We start from the raw sequence: 7,167 nt of genomic DNA, 5'->3' as shown, positions 1-7,167 counted from the left end.
AGCTGTGCAGAAAACTGCCAAGTGCCTGTCAGCAAGTTCCACAGTTCAGTGGCTGTACACTGCAATGATGATATTCAGAACGCACTGAGGTCAGTTGCTTGCCTCTCACCCCACACCTGGACTCGCCATTGAGTCCACAATTGCGCTGTAACATAATTTTCATTCTGGAATTTCAGTTCCCCAGCTGACAGAGTGGCATTTGAACAGGTTTCTGAACCAAAAGCCCCGGTCTTCAGATACCAACCCAGTAACATAACCATTATGCTAATAGCCTATTTAATTAATGTAGAGTTTGGGTAGGGTCAGATTAGACCAAAATGAGATGTTGCTTGCCTTTTACATATGAAGTGCTCCAGTTTCTCCAATGGGGAATGTTGAAACAAGTTGAAACAGATTGCATTCTCTCTGAAATGAATGTGAAGACAGTCAACATTGGTTGAATCACAATCAGTACATGAGATTTCCACAATACATTCAACTACTATGTTGATCAGGTAATGGGGCATTTAACTTTAATCTAAACAGGGACCCACTGATGAAATAGAGAAGGATCTGGTGCAGTAATAGTCAATGCACCATGAACAGCTTCAATCAGAAGGTGGAAGGGATAACACAAAATCCAGACCAATACTCTGGTGATGCAGCTGCTGGCTTTCAGATAACATGTTAAACATGGAGGTCTGTTCAGTCTCTTAGAGGAATGGAAAGAAATCACACAGCACCATTCAAAGAGCAGAGGAGGCTGTGTTCTCATTAAATCTCATCAACAGGAAATGTTACCTCTCTCCACACATGCTGCCCGACCTGTCGAGTATTTGCAGCGTCCACCATTTTTTCAAGTTATCCCATTACCCTGGCAGATACTTATTGTTCAAAACAGATTATCAGGCCGTTTATCTTCCTCCTGCTTGTGGAAGCTTGCTGTGAACAAATTAACTGCTGCCTTTCCAGGACTACATTGCAAAAGTACTTCACTGGTTGTAAAATGTTTTCTTTGGGACAATGAGGATGCTAAATTATTTATTTACTTATCACAAGAAAGGAGGAATCCATTTGGCCCATTAGGTCAATGACAGCCCCTAATAGGGCAATCCCATCAGTCCCATTCCCCCCTCCCTACAATCCTCTCCCGCCCACGAACTGCTCTTTGATTCCTCTGGCACTCATAACATACAGTAGCCAGTAGCACGCATCTGGGATGTGGGAGAAAACTGGAGCACTCAGGGGAAACCCACACAGTGCTAACTCCACACAGACAGCATCAAAGGTCAAGATTGAACCCAGGTCTCTGGAGCTGTGAGGCAAAGGCTGATGTTGCCGTAGAAATGCAAGTCTGTTTTTTTTTAGTGTAACAGCCATGTTTTGCAAGAGAGCTCTCATTCACCTTTCAGGATGGGTAAAGCATTTCAGAGAAACAGACCAGAGCTGATGTTTGCAGATGGGCTGACTTTTAATGTAATACATTAACACAGGGATAAAGGGCAAGTGAGCACTTGCCTGTCACTGTGCACTAAATTACCTCAAAGCCTTTTGTTTAATGACAGACACGGCAGTGCCTTCAGGCAGCAAGGAGAGGAAGATCTGTGCCAGAATCTTATGGCCACAGGCTTGTTTGGAGATGAAAATATTAAGTAGCCTATTATAATTTCCAAACAGCCTAATTAGGATTTCCATCTATAACTGGAGGCAGCTCTCATGGGACAATATATAGTTACATAAAATGAAAGGTTCAGTGTCTATACAAGGACATAACACAATGGGGAGATTCATCAAAAGCCTTGGGTTGAACTCTCAAGTCAGGAGTGTGGACAAGATTTGAGTCCAGAGATTGTGCTCTAGCTATCACTCACCTCTATTCAGCCCTTCTCCAAGGCTGCAGTAGTTTTCTTTGTGTTCAGCAAGGTGGGGGATGCTACTTCCAATGCTTCAGTCAGAGTCTCGGGACAACCCAAAGCGCTCTGTGGTCCATGAAGTGTGAGCACCGTTGTAATGAAGGAAACAGGACAGCCAATTAATGCAGGGTTTTACAAGTAATGTGAAAGTGACTAGATCATCTCTCTTTACTGATGTTGGTCAGAGGACACTGGGGAGCACTCCCCACTCTTAGACATGGTACTGAGGGACCTTTAACATCCACCTGAGATTTAACTGGGTGGATCTGTTCCAGTGGATTTTAATTGTGAATAGCTGGTGAAGATTATAGATACTATGCAGGGGAAGAGAAATAAACTTACAATGCAGCATCTCCTTCTTGAAAGGAAATTAGGGATGGCACAACATTGTGGGCCGAAGGGCCTGTCCTGTGCTGTATTGTTCTAATAACTACCAGTCTGCCAGCTATGTCCACAACACGTGAGTGAGCGAGAAATTTAGTATCAGCAGGGTAACTGCTCATGGTAACATCCAATGATGACTCTGAGGAGCTGTCTCTGCTGGAGAGAAGCAGGATAACAGAATGGCCGTTTGGCACTGAAGGGAGAAGTTTCTGCAGTAAGAGTTGTGATTCCTTGGAACTGTCTACTTCAGAGGGCTGTGGATGCCCAGTTGTTGAATACGGAGAATACGGATTTCTTCAAAAGGCATATGGGGATTGGACAAGAGAGTGGATCTGCTGTAAAATTCAGCCAGCATCTATTGAATAGGGGAGCAGGCTCAAGGAGCGACATGACCAACTTTTGATTCCTTTTTCTCTTGGTCTTACTGCTAAGGATCAAAGATTCGGGTTGAGACACCAAAGGGAGGGCTGGCACTTGCAATGCAAGGCAGCAGCTTCAGGGGTAGGGCAAAATAAAATGCGCAGAGACAAACTGTTATGTCTGTCCGTTGTCTGAACACAGGTGTTCATTTTTAAAACACACACAACTGCTCTGGAGAACCTGACGTGCAATTATACTGCCAATGACAAGAACTAAGTTTATACCCAGGGAGATTCCTCAAGAGCAACAAGACTCATACTAAAAAATAAGCTATGTTTATGGAATGTCTTTCATGACCTCAGGATGTCAGAAAACAGTTTGCAGCACAAGGGTTGTTTTCAGAGTGTTGTCACTATTGGAATATGGGATTGGTTGGTCTATGTATTTTTGGCTGTGTCAGTCAAGAAGGATGAGGACTAGCATGGTTTCTTCTGGTTATGGCACCTCAATTTAACATCTTACATTAAGGGCAAATCCCAGGCTCCCGTCAGTCACGCAGTGCGGCTGCAATCCACAGTATAGGTGCTGATTCCTCCAATCTTGCCAGAAACCATCGACTTCCCAGGCAGCTGGAGACGGACCTTGTGATTTAGGGAATATCTGGGGCTGTTTACACACTGGTATTGCTAACAGTAATCATGGATCCATTTTGTATTTTAAGAAATTGAAAGAGTCTTAAATAAACTAACAATCTTTTAATAAAAAGCACCTGTAAGAACAGAACCATCTACTTATTAATTGAGAGACAGTAAGAAAGTGGATATTATGAAAAGGTGCTCTGGGCTCTTATTATAGGAGAAGGAAATTATAGTTATAAAGCACTTTTCAAAATGTGCCAAATCAACATGCAGTCAATAGGATATCCTTACAGATTTAACATTTCAGGTCAAAAAACCCATCTGCAGCACCGGGGAAGAAAAGAAAACAATTTCTGAAGAAGGTTCTTCAACATGAAATGTTAACCGTTTCTCTTTAGAAACTGTCTACCTCACTGAGTATTTCCAACATTTTCTGTTGTAAGAGATACAAAAGATGGCAGATGCTGGAATCTGGCGCAAAAAACAATCTGCTGGAGGAAGTCAGTGGGTCAAGCAGCGTCTGTGGGGGAGCGGAAATGCTTTCCCCCACTGCTGCTGTATTTTCTGTTTTTATTTCAGATTCTGGCACTTGCAGTTTTTTTGATTTTCAAATGTAAAATCTAATTTACACCCTGCAACGTCCCATGATAGCAGTTTGATAATAACCCAGAACACCTGTTTTAGGTGATAGCCGATATTCACCAGTGTGTTGAGGGAAATGCCAGATGTGTGATCCCTGCCGATCTCCCACTCCAAGAAACTTAAATCCTGTGCTTATTATGGAAGAGATTATTTCATTACTAAAATGACAGGTATTTAAGAAGCCAGGCATTCATGAAGAGTTTTCATTCAACTTCATTTTTAAAGCATTCTTTAGTAAGGTCACTCTCCTCGACCCTCTCTCTCTCTTAGCCTCTCCCTCCCCGCTTTCCAACTGTATCTGCTACAGCCCTCAATCCCCTGCCCTCATCCTCCTCTTTCACCTTCCTGAACCTTCCCCTCCGTCTCCCACCATCTATTTTTATCAGCTATCTCTGCGCCTTATTCCCTCCAATATTTTGCTCCAACCTCTATCCTATCCCCCCCCCCCCCCTTGTGCTATACACCCTCTGAATGTAAGTACTTGTTACAATTCAGAATGGTCCTCCCTCTTCACTTAGGCGCACGGACAGTAGGCTGTGTCTTTGCAAGTGCCACCAAGGCACAGCTCCTGCGATGCCTGCACCACCCAGCCTGGTACAATGACACCCTCAAGCAGAAGGCCACCTGGACCTGCTTGTTGGACGGCATGCAGTACTTCGCCACCATGGAGACCAACCCTGTGGAGAAGGAGGAACGCCAGCTGTGGTTAGAGGTGAGGTTAGAGGCCATTTCTTATATTCCTCCAGGATAAGTCTTTCCCACGTCCATTGTGTCTTCCAAAGTCCCGTACTTATGTTTGCCCTCCCACATGCCAAAAGCAGTTTGCATGTATGCTGATGACACTCAGCTCCACCTCACCACCATGTCTCTGAACTGCTTCTTCACCACCCAAGATTACAGCCTGAACCATAAGGTGGTCATTCAGCTCCACCTGCCTGCCACACCATTCAATACATAGAGACATAGAAAAATAGGATCAGGAGTAGGCCACTCGGCTCTTCGAGCCTTCTCCATCATTCAATGTGATCATGGCTGATCCTTATCTCAATAACAAACCCTTTGATGCCTTTTATGTTTCAACCCTATTGATTTCAAAAATATTCAGTGGTTTGACCTCACAGCTTCCTGCAGTAGAAAATTCCATAGGGTCACCATCCTCTGAGGGAAGAAATTTCTCCTCACCTCATCCTAAATGTTTAACAACATATCTTGAGACTGTGACCCCTTGACCTTGATCTAGACCAGCCCTCCACCCACCAGCTAGCCAGGGGAAACATCCTCCCTTATACCAGCCCTGTCAGAAATGTGTACAATTCGATGAGATTCCTTCCCATTCTTCTAAATTCTGGCGAGTACAGACCTAGTTTACCCAGTCTCTCATAAAACAGTCCCACCATTCCAGGAATCAGTCTGGTGAACCTCTGCTGCACTCTCTCTAATGAAAAGTACATCTTTTCTTAGATAAGGAGAGCAAAACTGTGCACAATTCTCCAAGTGTGGTCTCAGCAAGGCCCTGTAAGATTGTGGAAAACCATCCTTGTTTTTGCACCCATGGCCATTTCAGCCATGGTGCTGTGCTGGTACAGATGTTGCTTGACAAGCTGAATATTTCTAGCATTTTCTGATCTTATTTTAGATTTACAGCATCTGCAGTATTTTGCTCTTAGAGGTCAGATTGGGAGTGGAATGGGGAATTTAAATGACCTGTGACCTGAAAAATTTGATCATCCTAGTGGACTGAACATAAGTCTTTGCAAAACCATCACCTAACCTAATTTCTTTCCCAATGTAAGCAAAATGGCATTCTAGAAATTTTCTTCCAGAACATTTCCACCAGCAGAGAGACTCAAGAGACCGCAGATGCTGGAATCTGGAGCAACAGACAATCCGCTGGAGGAACTCAGCGTACCACCAGCACACTTCATCTTCTGCTTTTGAGGGATGCCTTAAAATGATATTTGCCCTAAAAGGCCATTTAAAACAGCCCAGTATCAAATCCTCACTAGATTCACCCTTGTGAAGTGCCTTGGGACATTTTTTCTACATTAAAAACTTTAAAGTCCAAGTTGATAATGGTAGGCAATCCCTTTATCCAGAAATTTCCATCCTAGCTGTGTCTGATTCGTGGATCCATGGAACTCCTCAGGTTAAGTGATAATTTCATTGCCATTTTAAGTGTAACCTACAATGTACAAGGTCAGGTGTGCAAATGCCCAGGTTCTCCTGGCCCTCCAGTCAGTGGCGGCGCCACTCATTTCCTCCAACTCAACATTTTGCCCTCCTCAGCAAATATCATTAACAATAACAAGGTGAGCGGGATAGAGGAAGGGGAAAGCCAAAAAGCTGATGCAAAATAGCCCAGAACATCGGACGCAAACTGAATGAGATCTCTGGACTGACCACAGCAGGAGGCAGGTGTTTATGCAACGCGCATGCGCCGCCGGCAATGGTGCGCACTCTCAGCGCCGGGAGGGAAGGACACCAGCCGTCAGCGGGGGCGGGGGAATGCGCATGCGCTGCCGGACGCCGGGAACCGACATGCGCCCTCGGGCGCTGACAGCGCGCATGCGCCTTCAGCTGCTGCGTCTGGCGTTTTTTTTGCCGCAGAAGCAGCGCGAGTCGAAGGAGCGAACGAATCCATGACCTTACCCACAGTCTAACTATGCAGTCCTGTCAGCTCCACAGAAAGTAAGTGTCCGTCTGCCTCCCTGGGTTACCTAATTACTCCCCCCTTCCGAGTCTGTCAGAGATCATCCCTTTATTTTCAAAGAATATTGTGGTGGCGTCGGAGAGTTAACAAAAGAGGGGCGGGCGCCCGGCAACCGGACTTGCTGGCGGATGTTCCGCGACGCCTCTTCGTGGATTGGTTCCTTTTGCCCTCACCGGGCGGGGCAGTGACCGGCAGCCTGGTTTTCCATTGGTCGGCAGCTGGTGTCCATCACACCAGCCGCCCGCTTTACGTCTGGCAGCGGCTGGAGCTGGAGAAGCCGAGGTGTTTTTTGCTCGCTTTTTCTAACTGCGCCTAAATCAAATTCATTCTGGGAGGGATTAAATATAAATATAAATGTCTTTTTAAAAAATGAAAAACAAATGTTGCTGATCCTGGTGTGTGGAGGTTGCAGCCTTTGCCGAAAGCATTTAAGAGTAAGATCCACCAGTTGTATCCATTTAACTTTTTAAATGTCTAAAAATCTCCACCAGAAAGTGATAAATGTCGATTGTTTCTGGTTTCTCATTCACTCGATGGAGCT

General features: G+C 45.0%; 1 long non-coding RNA gene across 1 annotated transcript; it reads right to left on the bottom strand.

Annotated features, from left to right (window-relative positions):
• Positions 1–333: 333 nt before the first annotated feature.
• LOC127581466 (uncharacterized) lies at positions 334–6,798 on the bottom strand. The gene is made up of 3 exons (XR_007957956.1): positions 6,566–6,798; positions 1,851–1,958; positions 334–405 (listed from the first exon to the last, which is right to left on the bottom strand). It is a non-coding gene; the product is annotated as an uncharacterized LOC127581466 (long non-coding RNA).
• Between the last annotated feature and the right edge of the window lie 369 nt (positions 6,799–7,167).

This window comes from Pristis pectinata, chromosome 21 (genome assembly GCF_009764475.1).
Source record: "Pristis pectinata isolate sPriPec2 chromosome 21, sPriPec2.1.pri, whole genome shotgun sequence".
Taxonomy (NCBI): Eukaryota; Metazoa; Chordata; class Chondrichthyes; order Rhinopristiformes; family Pristidae; genus Pristis; species Pristis pectinata.
This window is presented reverse-complemented; position numbering and strand designations above follow the sequence as displayed.